This window comes from Budorcas taxicolor, chromosome 5 (genome assembly GCF_023091745.1).
Source record: "Budorcas taxicolor isolate Tak-1 chromosome 5, Takin1.1, whole genome shotgun sequence".
NCBI classification, from domain to species: Eukaryota; Metazoa; Chordata; class Mammalia; order Artiodactyla; family Bovidae; genus Budorcas; species Budorcas taxicolor.
Genome location: NC_068914.1, coordinates 100,284,007 through 100,297,186, shown reverse-complemented (window position 1 = coordinate 100,297,186; position 13,180 = coordinate 100,284,007).

Sequence of the window (13,180 nt, the reverse complement as noted above, 5' to 3'; positions counted from 1 at the left end):
CCTACGGTTTAAGTTTCCAGATGTGATTCCCTAAACATGACAGACTTGCCTAAGACCCAGTCTTAGCCTTCTCCTTTCATGTCACTTTTAAATGGGCAAGCATTTTTAAACAGTTACATTAAGATATAATTTACATGCCATAAAATTAATCCATGATATGTGTACAATATTATAACTTTTACTTAATAATTGTTGTGCAACCATCATGGCCATCCAGTTTCAGAACATTTCTATCACCCTCAAAAGTTCCCACCTGCCATTTTCAGTCAATCCCCACTTTTACCCCCAGCCCAGGTACCCTGATCTGTTTTTTTTCCCTAAGATTTGTTTTCTCTGGTATTTCATATAAATGAAATAATAAAATATGTAACCCTTTGCATCTGACTTTTTTCATTTCACAAAATATTTTTGAGATTCATTCATGTTGTAGCATGTGTCAACAGCGCTTTCCTTTTTAGTACTGAATGATATCCACTGTAGGGATATATCACATTTTGTTTATCCATCACTTGATGGACATTTGAATTGGTTCCTGTTTTTAGTTAGTGTTAGTCACTCAGTCACATCTGACTCTGTGACCCGGTGGACGTAGCCCTCCAGGCTCCTTTGTCCATGGGATTCTCTAGGCAAGAATACTGGAGTGGGTTACCATTCCCTTCTCCAGGGAATCTTCCTGACCCAAGGATCGAACCTGGGTCTCCTGCTTTGCAGGCAGATTTTTTACCAACTGAGCCACCAGGGAAGTCCTTCCTGTTTTTGGTCACTATGAATAATGGTGCTACAAACATTTGTTCTTAAGTCTTTGTGTGAACATATGCTTTAATTCCCACTGGCTAGATACTGAAAAAAGGAATTGAGAGGTTGTAGGGTAAGTTTTGGAGAAGGCAATGGCACCCCACTCCAGTACTCTTGCCTGGAAAATCCCATGGATGGAGGAGCCTGGTAGGCTGCAGTCCATGAGGTCTCTAAGAGTCGGACACGACTGAGTCACTTCACTTTCACTTTTCATTTTCACGCATTGGAGAAGGAAATGGCAACCCACTCCAGTGTTCTTGCCTGGAGAATCCCAGGAACAGAGGAGTCTGGTAGGAGGCTGTCTATGGGGTCACACAGAGTTGGACATGACTGAAGCGACTTAGCAGCAGCAGCAGCAGCAGCAGCAGCAGCAGCAGGGTGAATTCATGTTACTTTTCAAAGAAAACATCACTTTCCAAAGTGGTTGTACCATTTTACATTACCTCCAGAAATGTAAGAGAATTCCAGTTTCTCTGTGTCTTGCCAATATTAGCTATGTGTCCTTTTCATTATATAGCTATATAGCTGTAACTATTCTAGTGGGTATGTAGTGCTGTCTCATTGCGCTTTTCCCTAATGACTCATGATATTGAGCATAATTTCAAGTGCTTATTATTATCCATTTGTTTATTTTCTTTGGTGAAGTATCTTTTCAAATCTTCTGTCCATTTAAATTTTTTTAATTTTTATTTTAAAGTATTTATTTATCTCCTTGGCTGTACTGGGTCTTAGTTGCACCATGTGGGATTTAGTTCCCTGACCAGGGATCAAACCAGGGCCACCTGCATTGGAAACTCAGAGTCTTAGTCACTGGAAAACCAGGAAAGCCCCCAGTCTACTTTTAAATTGAGTTATCTTCTTCTTCTTCTTGAGTTGAAAGAGTTTTTATATATTTTGTGATATGCATCAGTATGCTCTCCCAGGCTTTTTTTTTTTTTTTTCCATTTTCTTAATGATGACTTCTATATAGTCTAATTTACCAATTATTCATTTTATGGGTAATGCGTTGGTATCATGTCTAAGAATTCTTGCTTATCTCAAGGCCATAAAGAATTTTTCCTATGCTTTTTCTTAGAAGTTTTATAGGTATATATTTTACATTTAGCTCTGTGATTCATTTTGAATTAATTTTTGAGTGTGGCGAGTCTAAATGAATCTTTTCCTTATGGATATTGAATTGTCTTAGCACCATTTGTTAAGACTATCCCCCCTCACTGAATTGCCTTGGAATCTTTGTCAAAAGTCAATGGGCCATAAATATAAGGATTTTTTTTTTCAGAATTCTCAAATCTATTTCATTGATCTATATACCTACCTCTGCCCCAGTACCATACTCTTTCAATTATTGTAGCTTTATAATAAGTTTTAAAATGAAATTGGCTGAGTCTTCTGAACTTCTTTTTAAAAATTATTTTGACTACTATGAGCCCTTTACATTGCCACCTACATTTTTAGGGTAGACTTACTAATTTCTAGCAAAGATCCTGCTGGGATTTTGCTATGGATTACATTTAGTCTATACATCAATCTGGGAAGAATTGTCAGCATATTGAGTCTTTCAAAAGACTTGAGAAGGCAAACCACATGCAGGGAGAAAAATCTGCGAAAGATATGTCTGCTAAAGGAATGTTATCCAAAATATACAAAGAACTCTCAAAACTTAAGAATAAGTAAACAAATAAATCAATTAAAAGTTGAGTCAGTTTTGACAGTTTTTTAAGGAATTTGCATATATATTCACTTATTTATATACAAATTTATATATTCATATATATTTATATATGAATTTATTTCCTAAAGTTGGATCATTGAAAAAGCAAGAGAGTTCCAGAAAAACATGTATTTTTGTTTTATTGACTATGCCAAAGCCTTTGACTGTGTGGATCACAATAAACTGTGGAAAATTCTTCAAGAGATGGGAATACCAGACCACCTGACCTGCCTCTTGAGAAACCTGTATGCAGGTCAGGAAGCAACAGTTAGAACTGGACATGGAACAACAGACTGGTTCCAAATAGGAAAAGGAGTATGTCAAGGCTGTATGTTGTCACCCTGCTTATTTAACTTATATGCAGAGTACATCATGAGAAACACTGGGCTGGATGAAGCACAAGTTGGAATCAAGATTGCCAGGAGAAATATCAGTAACCTCAGATATGCAGATGACACCACCATTATGGCAGAAAGTGAAGAAGAACTAAAGAGCCTCTTGATGAAAGCGAAAGTGGAGAGTGAAAAAGTTGGCTTAAAGCTCAACATTCAGAAAACTAAGATCATGGCATCCAGTCCCATCACTTCATGGGAAATAGATGGGGAAACAGTGGAAACAATGGCTGACTTTATTTTTTGGGCTCCAAAATCCCTGCAGATGGTGAGTGCAGCCATGAAATTAAAAGATGCTTACCCTTTGGAAGGAAAGTTATGACCAACCTAGACAGCATATTCAAAAGCAGAGACATAACTTTGCCAACAAATATCCGTCTAGTAAAGGCTATGGGTTTTCCAGTAGTCATGTATGGATGTGAGAGTTGGACTATAAAGAAAGCTGAGAGCCAAAGATTTGATGCTTTTGAACTGTGGTGTTGGAGAAGACTCTTGAGAGTCCCTTGGACTGCAAGGAGATCCAACCAGTCCATCCTAAAGGAGGTCAGTCCTGGGTGTTCATTGGAAGGGCTGATGTTGAAGGTGAAACTCCAATACTTTGGCCACCTAATGCGAAGAGCTGACTCATTTGAAAAGACCGTGATGCTGGGAAAGATTGATGGCAGCAGGAGAAGGGGACGACAGAGGATGAAATGGTTAGATGGCATTACCGACTCAATGGACATGGGTTTGGGTAGACTCCGGGAGTTACTGATGGACAGGGAGGCCTGGCGTGCTGCGATTCATGGGGTCTCAAAGAGTCAGACACAACTGAGCGACTGAGCTGAACTGAATTTATACCTAAAGAGGAATGATTGACATTTGTTATGCATTTTAATGTGTATGACTTGAGTTTCAGAGTATCTTTTTAATGTTGGCAGCATCTTTAGTCATGTTCCATTTTCCAGCCTGTGGTTTCTATTTCTATTAGAATTTGGAGTTAATTAATTTTTGACTTGTTGATCCTCTCTATTGAGTGTTTATTTTATACTTCTATCTACTCTTTTTTCTTTGGCCATACCATGTGCTGTGTAGGATTTTAGTTTCCAGACTAGAGATCAAACCTACACCTCTGCACTGAAACTGTGGAGCCTCAACCACTGGACCACCAGGGAAATGCCTTCAATCTGCTCTTTATTTTATCTTTTATCTTTTTTTTGGCTTTCTTTTTCTTTTTGTTGCCTTTTTTCCTGACTTCTGTAGATGGGTATTGAACACATTCATTTTCAACATTTTTTCTTTATTAATATATGCATTAATAAATGCATAAGGCTATGGATGTTGTTCTACATACTATTTTACTTTCATCAAACAAGTTTTGTTATGCAGTTCTTTTGTTATTATTCAGTTAAAATATTTTCTAATTTCCGTTATGATTTTAACTTTGACCCACTAATTATTAAGACATTTGAACATTTCCCAGTATATAAGGTTTTATAATTATTGCAACAATGCCAGCATGATGACTTATTTGCTTTATGACATAATATACACAAGAAAGTAGGGTAAAAGTATAATACCTGTAATCCTGTGGTTACTGAAAGCAGGTAAGATTTTTTGGGTCAAATGTACATGTTATTGTGTTTGAAAGACACTTAGGGTTGTTTTTTCCATGTAGTTATGCCACTAAATGGGTGGATAGTTAGGCTAATTTGTTTAATTTTGTTTTTAAATTTTAGGGGTTAATTTCTTGTGAGGGCTTGGGAGACTTATTTTTGCAAAATATTTACACAGTCCAAAATCTTATCTGAAAAATAAAGAACAAGGCTGTGGTAGGCAGAATAATATCCCTCAAAATTATCCACACCCAGATCCCCAGAATCTGATATGTTTTGTTACATAACAAAAGGGACTTTGTAGATATAATTAAGGTTACAGACTTTAAAATAGGGAGATTATTTTGGATTATCTGGATGGGCCCAATATAGTCATATAAGCTCTTAAAAGCAGAGAACTATCTCCAGCTTGGAGCAGAAAAGATGCAGCGGAAGAATGAGTTGGAGAGATTTTTCTGTATCTACTGAGATGGCCATTAGATTTTTCACTTTTCATTTAAAAATAAATTAAAATTAACAAGTCATCATAACCATTTTTAGTGTACAGTTCATTAGTAGTAAGTATATTTAAGGTATACTATTGTGCAATGAATCTTCAGAATTTTTTTGTCTTGCAAAACTGAAACTCTATAACCATTCCACCCCTTTTTAATTTTTTAAGTATGGCTAATTAAATTAACTCATCTTCTAAGGGTTTTTATCTTTTTGAATTTTCTGTGATAATCTATGGTCATAAAGTATTTTTTTAGTACATTGCTGTATTCAGTATCCTAATGTTTTAATTTATCTTTAAAACTGCTTTCATACATGAGATAAGGCCATACTTTTTTTTTTTTTGTACTGTCCTTTTTTTGTTTATTTGTTTTGGAGTCAGCTTATTTTAGCATCATAAAATGCCTTCAGGAGCTTCCCTCTTTTCCTGTTTTCTGGAATAGTTTGCTACTGCTACTGCTGCTGCTAAATCACGTCAGTCGTGTCCAACTCTGTGCGACCCCGTAGACGGCAGCCCACTGGGCTACCTCGTCCCTGGGATTCTCCAGGCAAGAACACTGGAGTGGGTTGCCATTTCCTTCTCCAATGCAGGAAAGTGAAAAGTGAAAGTGAAGTTGCTCAGTCGTGTCCGACCCTCAGCGACCCCATGGACTGCAGCCTTCCAGGCTCCTCCATCCATGGGATTTTCCAGGCAAGAGTACTGGAGTGGGGTGCCATTGCCTTCTCCGATAGTTTGCTAAGATAGGCATTAATCTATTCTTTAGAGATTTGGTACTAATAGAACTCTTTAAGATGACCCCATGGGGATGGTTTTTACTACTGATTTAATTTATTTAATTTTTATGCAATATTTTAAGTTTAGTACATCAAGAAGTTTCAATGAATTATAATTCCTTAGACCATTTTTCTGTTGTCTGAGTTTTCAAATGTGTTAGCATAAAGTTATTTATGATGTTTTCTTTTTCTAAACACTATTTTTGTAGATTATCCCCTTTTTCATTCCTAATATTGACTTTTGCCTTTTCTCTTCCTGATGGTCTGTCTTACCAGAAGTGTGTGTATTTTATGAGTTTAAGAACCACCATTGGTTTTTTTTTTAACCCTCTATATCATCTACCATATCATTAGCATCATTATTTCTTTCCTTTTCTTTTCTCTATGTTTTTTCTGTTTTTTTTTTCTTTCTGAATTCTTGGGGTTACTTTTAGCACTAAAAAAACCCTGTATTAAATTTTTTAATAGGCATTACATTCATATAGGTCACATATGTAGAAAAGTTACATATGGCAATTTCATGCAAAGATGGGCACAATAAAGGTCAGAAAAAGCAAGGACTTAACAGAAATTGAGATTAAAAAGAGGTAAGAATACACAAAAGAACGATACGCAAAAGATCTTAATGACCTGCATAACCATGATGGTATGGCCACTCACCTACAGCCATACATCTTGAAGTGTGAAGTCAAGTAGACCTTAGAAAATGTTACTATGAACAAAGCAAGTGGAAGTGATAGAATTCCAGCTGAACTTTTTCAAGTCCTAAAAGATGATACTGTTCAAGTACTGCACTCAATATGTCAGCAAATTTGGAAAACTCAACAGTGGCTACAGGACTGGAAAAGGTCAGTTTTCATTCCAATCCCAAAGAAAAGCAATGCCAAAAAATGTTCAAACTACTGTACAGTTGTACTAATTTCACATGCTAGCAAGGTAATGCTCAAAATCCTTCAAGCTCAGCTTCAATAGTATGTGAACCAAGAACTTTCAGATGTTCAAGAAGGATTTAGAAAAGGCAGAGGAAACAGAGATCAAATTGCCAAAATCCATTGGATCACAGAAAAAGGAAGGAAATTTTTAAAAAATCTACTTCTGCTTCACTGGCTAGGCTAAAGCCTTTGACTGTGTGGATCACAACAAACTGGAAAATTCTTAAAGAGATGAGAACACCAGACCACCTTATCTGTCTCCTGAGAAACCTGTATGCAGGACAAGAAGCAACAGTTAGAATCAGACATGGAACAATGAACTGGTTCAAAATTGGGAAAGCAGTATGTCAAGGCTGTATATTGTGACCCTGCTTATTTAACTTATATGCAGAGTATATCATATGAAATGCCAGGCTGGATGACTCACAAGCTGGAGTCAAGATTGCTGGGAGAAATATCAATAACCTAAGATACGAAGATGATACCACTCTAATGGCAAAAGGTGAAGAAGAACTAAAGAGCCTTTTGATGAAAGTGAAAGAGGAGAGTTAAAAGCTGGCTTAAAACTCAATATTCAAAAAACGAAGATCATGACATGTAGTCCCATCACTTCATGGCAAATACATGGGGAGAAAGTGGAAACAGTAGCAGATTTTATTTTCTTGGGCTCCTAAATCACTGTGAATGGTGACTGGAGCCATGAAATTAAAAGACTCTTGCTCCTTGGAAGAAAAGCTATGACAAACAGACAGTGTATTAAAAAGGAGGGACATCACTTTGCCAACAAATCTGCATAGTCAAAGCTATGGTTTTTCCAGTAGTCATATATGGATTTGAGAGTTGGACCATGAAGAAGGCCAAGGGCTGAAGAACTGATGCTTTTGAATTGTGGTTCTGGAGACAACTTCTGGGAGTCGCTTGGACAGCAAGGAGATCAAACCAGTGGAATCCTAAAGGAAATCAGTCCTGAATATTCACTGGAAGGACTGATGCTGAAGCTGAAGCTCCAATACTTTGGCCATCTGATGCCAAGGGCTGACTTGTTGTAAAAGACCCTGATACTGGTGAAAATGTTAACCTCAGATTAGGACTTGACCCCATGTGCCGGGGCTCAAACCCAGCCAAAACTCTGCTTGGGACTTGAATCCACAATCTTTTAATTAGAATCACTCACCTGGTATCTGGACATACTGAGGCTCAGGATCTTTGTGTCTCATTGCAGAAAGAATTCAGTGAGAAACAAAGTGTGAGTAAGAAGGGGATTTTATTCAGGGAAAAACACACTCCACAGACAGAGTGGCAGCCATCACAGAGGGTGAATGCTGCCTTGAAATGTGGTGTGGTTAGCTATTATGGGCTGGGTAATTTCATAGGCTAATGAGTTGGTGGATTATTCCAACTATTTTGGGGAAGGGGCAGGGATTCCCAGGGGTTGGGCCAGTGTCCACTGTTGGGTCTTTAATGGTTGACCTTGGAACTGCCATGGCACCTCTGGGTGTGTCATTTAGTTTGCTGATGTGTTACAGTGAGCTTGTTCTGAGGATCAAGGTCTAGTCAAGTTGACTTGTCTGCCATCTTGGACCCATTTGGTTCTAATCAATTTATGTTGTACCTTGGACTTTGTCATTCTTTCAAAGGTTATTCCCTGCCCCCTTCCCTCCTGTTTCACTGGGAGAGGTTGAGGGCAGGAGGAGAAGGGGGTGAGAAAGGTTGAGATGGTTGAAAAGACCCTGATGCTGGGCACGACTGCAGGCAGGAGGAGAAGGGGACAACAGAGGATGAGATGGTTGGATGGCATCACCAACTCAATGGACATGAGTTTGAGCAAACTCTGGGAGATAGTGAAGGACAGGGAAGTCTGTCATGCTGCAGTCCATGGGGATGCAAAGAGTCAGACACGACTTGATGGCTGAACAACAACAACAACCAGTGGTTAGGACTCCACATTGCTTTCACTGCCCAAGGCCTGGTTTTGATCCCTGTTGGGGGAACTGAGATCCCACAAGCTGTGCAGCTCTGCCAAAAAATAAATAAATAAAATGAAGCTACCCACTTCACTCTGAGGTCCATGTTGGTTGCATCTCTAAAGTTTTGATATGTAGTGTTTCCTTGTCATTATGATTTATACTTGGCTTTAAAACTTATTTAGAAATTATGCTTATTATATTTCTAAACAATTGTGTTTTGTTTCTGCTGCTTTTATATGATTGCTATTGATTTCTAATTTTGTGCCATTCTGTCAGTGATTTTTTTGGTGATTGTTGAGACTTTCTTTGTGATAAACTGTGAAAAATAGTCTGGGTGTGCTCAAAAGCATGTATTTTCTCTAATAAATCAGTTTAAGATTCTGCTTGTGTTGTTCAAACTTTCTACTAATTTTTTGTCCAGGTACCAATCAATTATTGAAAAGTTGTGTTAAAATTCCCACTCTAATGGTGCATTTGGCAATTTTGTTAATTTTTTTCTTTACAAATTTGACATTGTGTTCAGTGCATATGAATTCAGAATTTTGGTGTTATTATGATACACTGCAGATGGTGATTGCAGCCATGAAGTTAAAAGACACTTACTCCTTGGAAGAAAAGTTATGACCAACCTAGACAGCATATTCAAAAGCAGAGACATTACTTTGCCAACTAAGGTCCATCTAGTCAAGGCTATGGTTTTTCCAGTAGTCATGTATGGATGTGAGAGTTGGACTGTGAAGAAGGCTGAGCGCCGAAGAATTGATGCTTTTGAACTGTGGTGTTGGAGAAGACTCTTGAGAGTCCCTTGGACTGCAAGGAGATCCAACCAGTCCATCCTAAAGGAGATCAGCCCTGGGATTTCTTTGGAAGGAATGATGCTAAAGCTGAAACTCCAATACTTTGGCCACCTCATGCGAAGAGTTGACTCATTGGAAAAGACTTTGATGCTGGGAGGGATCGGGGGCAGGAGAAGAAGGGGAGACAGAGGATGAGATGGCTGGATGGCATCAATGACTCGATGGACGTGAGTCTGAGTGAACTCCAGGAGTTGGTGATGGACAGGGAGGCCTGGTGTGCTGCGATTCATGGGGTCACAAAGAGTCAGACACGACTGAGCGACTGAACTGAACTGATGATACATTATTCCTCTTATTTCCCTCTTACACCTTACTGTTCTGATCATTTTTTTCCTAGTCACATTTTTTGAAATTATGAAATATATCACAATACATAAAACTGTATAAGACATACACATATTATAATAAGGTATATATATAATAAAGTAAAGAATAATAAAGGAATAAAATCTAATCACTTTATGGAAGAACAAGAACAGAACCTTAAAACCCTTCTGTGCCCTGCACCCCCCATCCTTCTTTCTTCCTTAGTACAGAAGTAACGAGTATCCCGACTTTGTGAGGATAATTCTTCTGTTTTTCTCTAGAGTTTTACCATCTATGTATGCATCTCACTGAATTTAATCTTTTTCTGAACTTTTTACAAGTAGCATCATACTATATGAAAACAAGCAGCGTACATATACAGAAGTCTTCTGGCACTTGTTTCTTCACTGTGTTAATGAGATTCCTACATGTTGATGACTACAGTTGCAGTGCATTCACTAACATGCCCATATAATATTCTTTTGTATAATTCATTGTCATCTGTCCACCCAAATTACCTTTCGTGGAGATTTGGATTGTTTCCATTTTTCTGCTATTACCAACAATTGCTTCTATGAACAACATTATTTTAAGTACCCCCTAATATTATGTACAAAAATTACTTCAGGAGAATTTTATTTGGTAATACCTTAGTGGGTGTAGGATATGAAGGTGAGCCTGTATCTTATTTTAGTATAATATCCACTTTATTTGTCTATGCCAATTGGTTTCCAAAATTGTACTCCACGTACAGTGTATTAGAGTTCCTAGCATTTCATATCCTGGCCGATACTTGGTATTGACACACTATTAATTTTATAAATAATTTATTGGGTGTTTAATGGTATATCATTGTGAATTTAATTGACATTTCACTGATTCCTAACAGTTGATCATATTTCAATTTTTTATTGACTAATATGAAACTGATTTAAACTAATGTACTTAACCGATATGCTAAAGTCAAACTTCAGGATGAAATTAAGTGTTATTTATTTTAATGTTAAACCAACTTTGTATTCCTGAAATGAACCCAATTTGGTCATTATGTATTATCCTTGACTATCCTTTTTATATCTTGCTTGATTCAGTTTACTAATTTGTGTATGTTTGTGCTATTTTTTAAATTGAATATGATTCAAATATGACCTTATATGAGTTTCAGGTGTACAATATAATAATTTGATATTTGTATATATTGTAAAATGATCACCACAATAAGTCTAGTTAATACCTATTACTCTACGTAACTACAAAACTTTTTATTGTGGTGAGAACTTTTAATATTTACTCTTCAAATTTGCAATACAAGAGCCTCTTGATGAAAGTGAATGAGGAGAGTGAAAAAGTTGGCTTAAAACTCAACATTCAGAAAAGTAAGATCATGGCATCCAGTCCCATCACTTCATGGCAAATAGATGGGGAAACAATGGAAACAGTGAGAGACTTTGTTTTGGGGGGCTCCAAAATCACTGCAAATGGTGACTACAGCCATGAAATTAAAAGACGCTTGCTCCTTGAAAGAAAAGCTATGACCAACCTAGATAGCATATTAAAAAGCAGAGACATTACTTTGCCAACAAAGGTCCATCTAGTCAAAGCTATGATTTTTCCAGTAGTCATGTATGGATGTGGGAGTTGGATCATAAAGAAAGCAGATCACTGAAGAATTGATGCTTTTGAACTGTGGTGTTGGAGAAGACTCTTGAGAGTTCCTTGGACTGCAAGGAGATCAAACCAGCCCATCCTAAAGGAAATCAACCCTGAATGTTCATTGGGAGGACTGATGCTGAAGCTGAAACTCCAATACTTTGGCCACCTGATGTGAAGAACCAACTCATTGGAAAAGACCCTGATGGTGGGAAAGATTGAAGGCAGGAGGAGAAGGGGATGACAGAGGATGAGAAGATTGGATGGCATCACTGATGCAATGGATATGAGTTTGAGTAGGCTCCAGGAGTTGGTGATGGACAGGGAAGTCTGGCATGCTGCAGTCCATGGGGTCGCAAAGAGTTGAACATGACTGAGTGACTGAATTGAACTGATTATTAACTATAGTCACCATGCTGTGCATTATATCCCCATGATTTATTTATTTTATAACTGGAAGTTTATATCTTTTGACCCCCTTCACCTATTTTGCCTATCTCTCATCTCCCACCTCTGGTAACCACCTATCTGTTCTCTGTATCTATGAACTCAGTTGTTGTGTTTAGTTTTTAGATTCCAGGTATTAGTGAGATGTTACAGTATTTGTCTTTCTCTGTCTGACTTATTTTGGGCTTCCCTGTTGGCTCAGAAAGTAAAGAATCCATCTGCCAATGCAGGAAACCCAGTTTTATCCCTGCATTGGAAAGATCCCCTGGAGACAGGAATGGCTACCCATTTCAGTATTCTTCCCTGGAAAATCCCACAGACAGAGGAGCCTGGTGGGCTACAGTCCATGGGGTCGCAAAGAGTCAGACATGACTTAACACTTTCACTTTTCACAATGTATTCAAGTTCCATCTATGTAGTCACAAGTGGCAAAATTTCGTTCTCTTTTATAGCTGAATGATAGTCCATTGTGTGTATGTATATATATGTACATATATGTGTATATATACATACATATATGTATATATATATATACCCCACATTTTCTTTATCCATTCATCCATTGATGAACAACTTAGGTTGTTTTCATCTCTCACTATTATAAATAATACCGCAATGAACATTAGGATGAATATATTTTTGAGTTAATGCTTTCAATTTCTTCTGATAAACAGAAGTGAAATTGATAGATCATATTGTTTCTGTTCAGTCGCTCAGTCGTGTCTGACTCTTTGCCACCCCATGGACTGCAGCATGCCAGGCTTCCTTGCCTTTAACCATTCTGGATGGACCATATGCTGGTTCTATTTTTAGATTTTTGAGAATCTTTCATATTGTTTTCCATAGTGACTGCAAACTTTATGGTTCTGCCAATAGTGCAGAAGAGTTCCCTTTTCTCCACATCTTCTTCCTGTTCAACATTTGTTATTTCTTGGCTGCGTGGCATGCAGAATCTTAGTTCCCCAACCAGGGATGAACCTGTGCCTCCTGCAATGAAAGTCCAGAGCCTTAACTACTGGACTACCAGGGAAGTCCCATTGTCTTTTTGATAATAACCATTCTAGAGGTGTGAGGTGATATCTCTCTGTGGTTTAGATTGCATTTCCCTGATGATTACTGATGCTGCACACCTGATTTTCATGTGCCTGCTCGTCTTGTCTTCTTTGTAAATATATGTATTCAGTTCTTCTGCACATTTTACAGTCAGACTGTATGTTTTTTTGCTATTGAGTTATATGAGTTCTTTATAGATATTGACTATT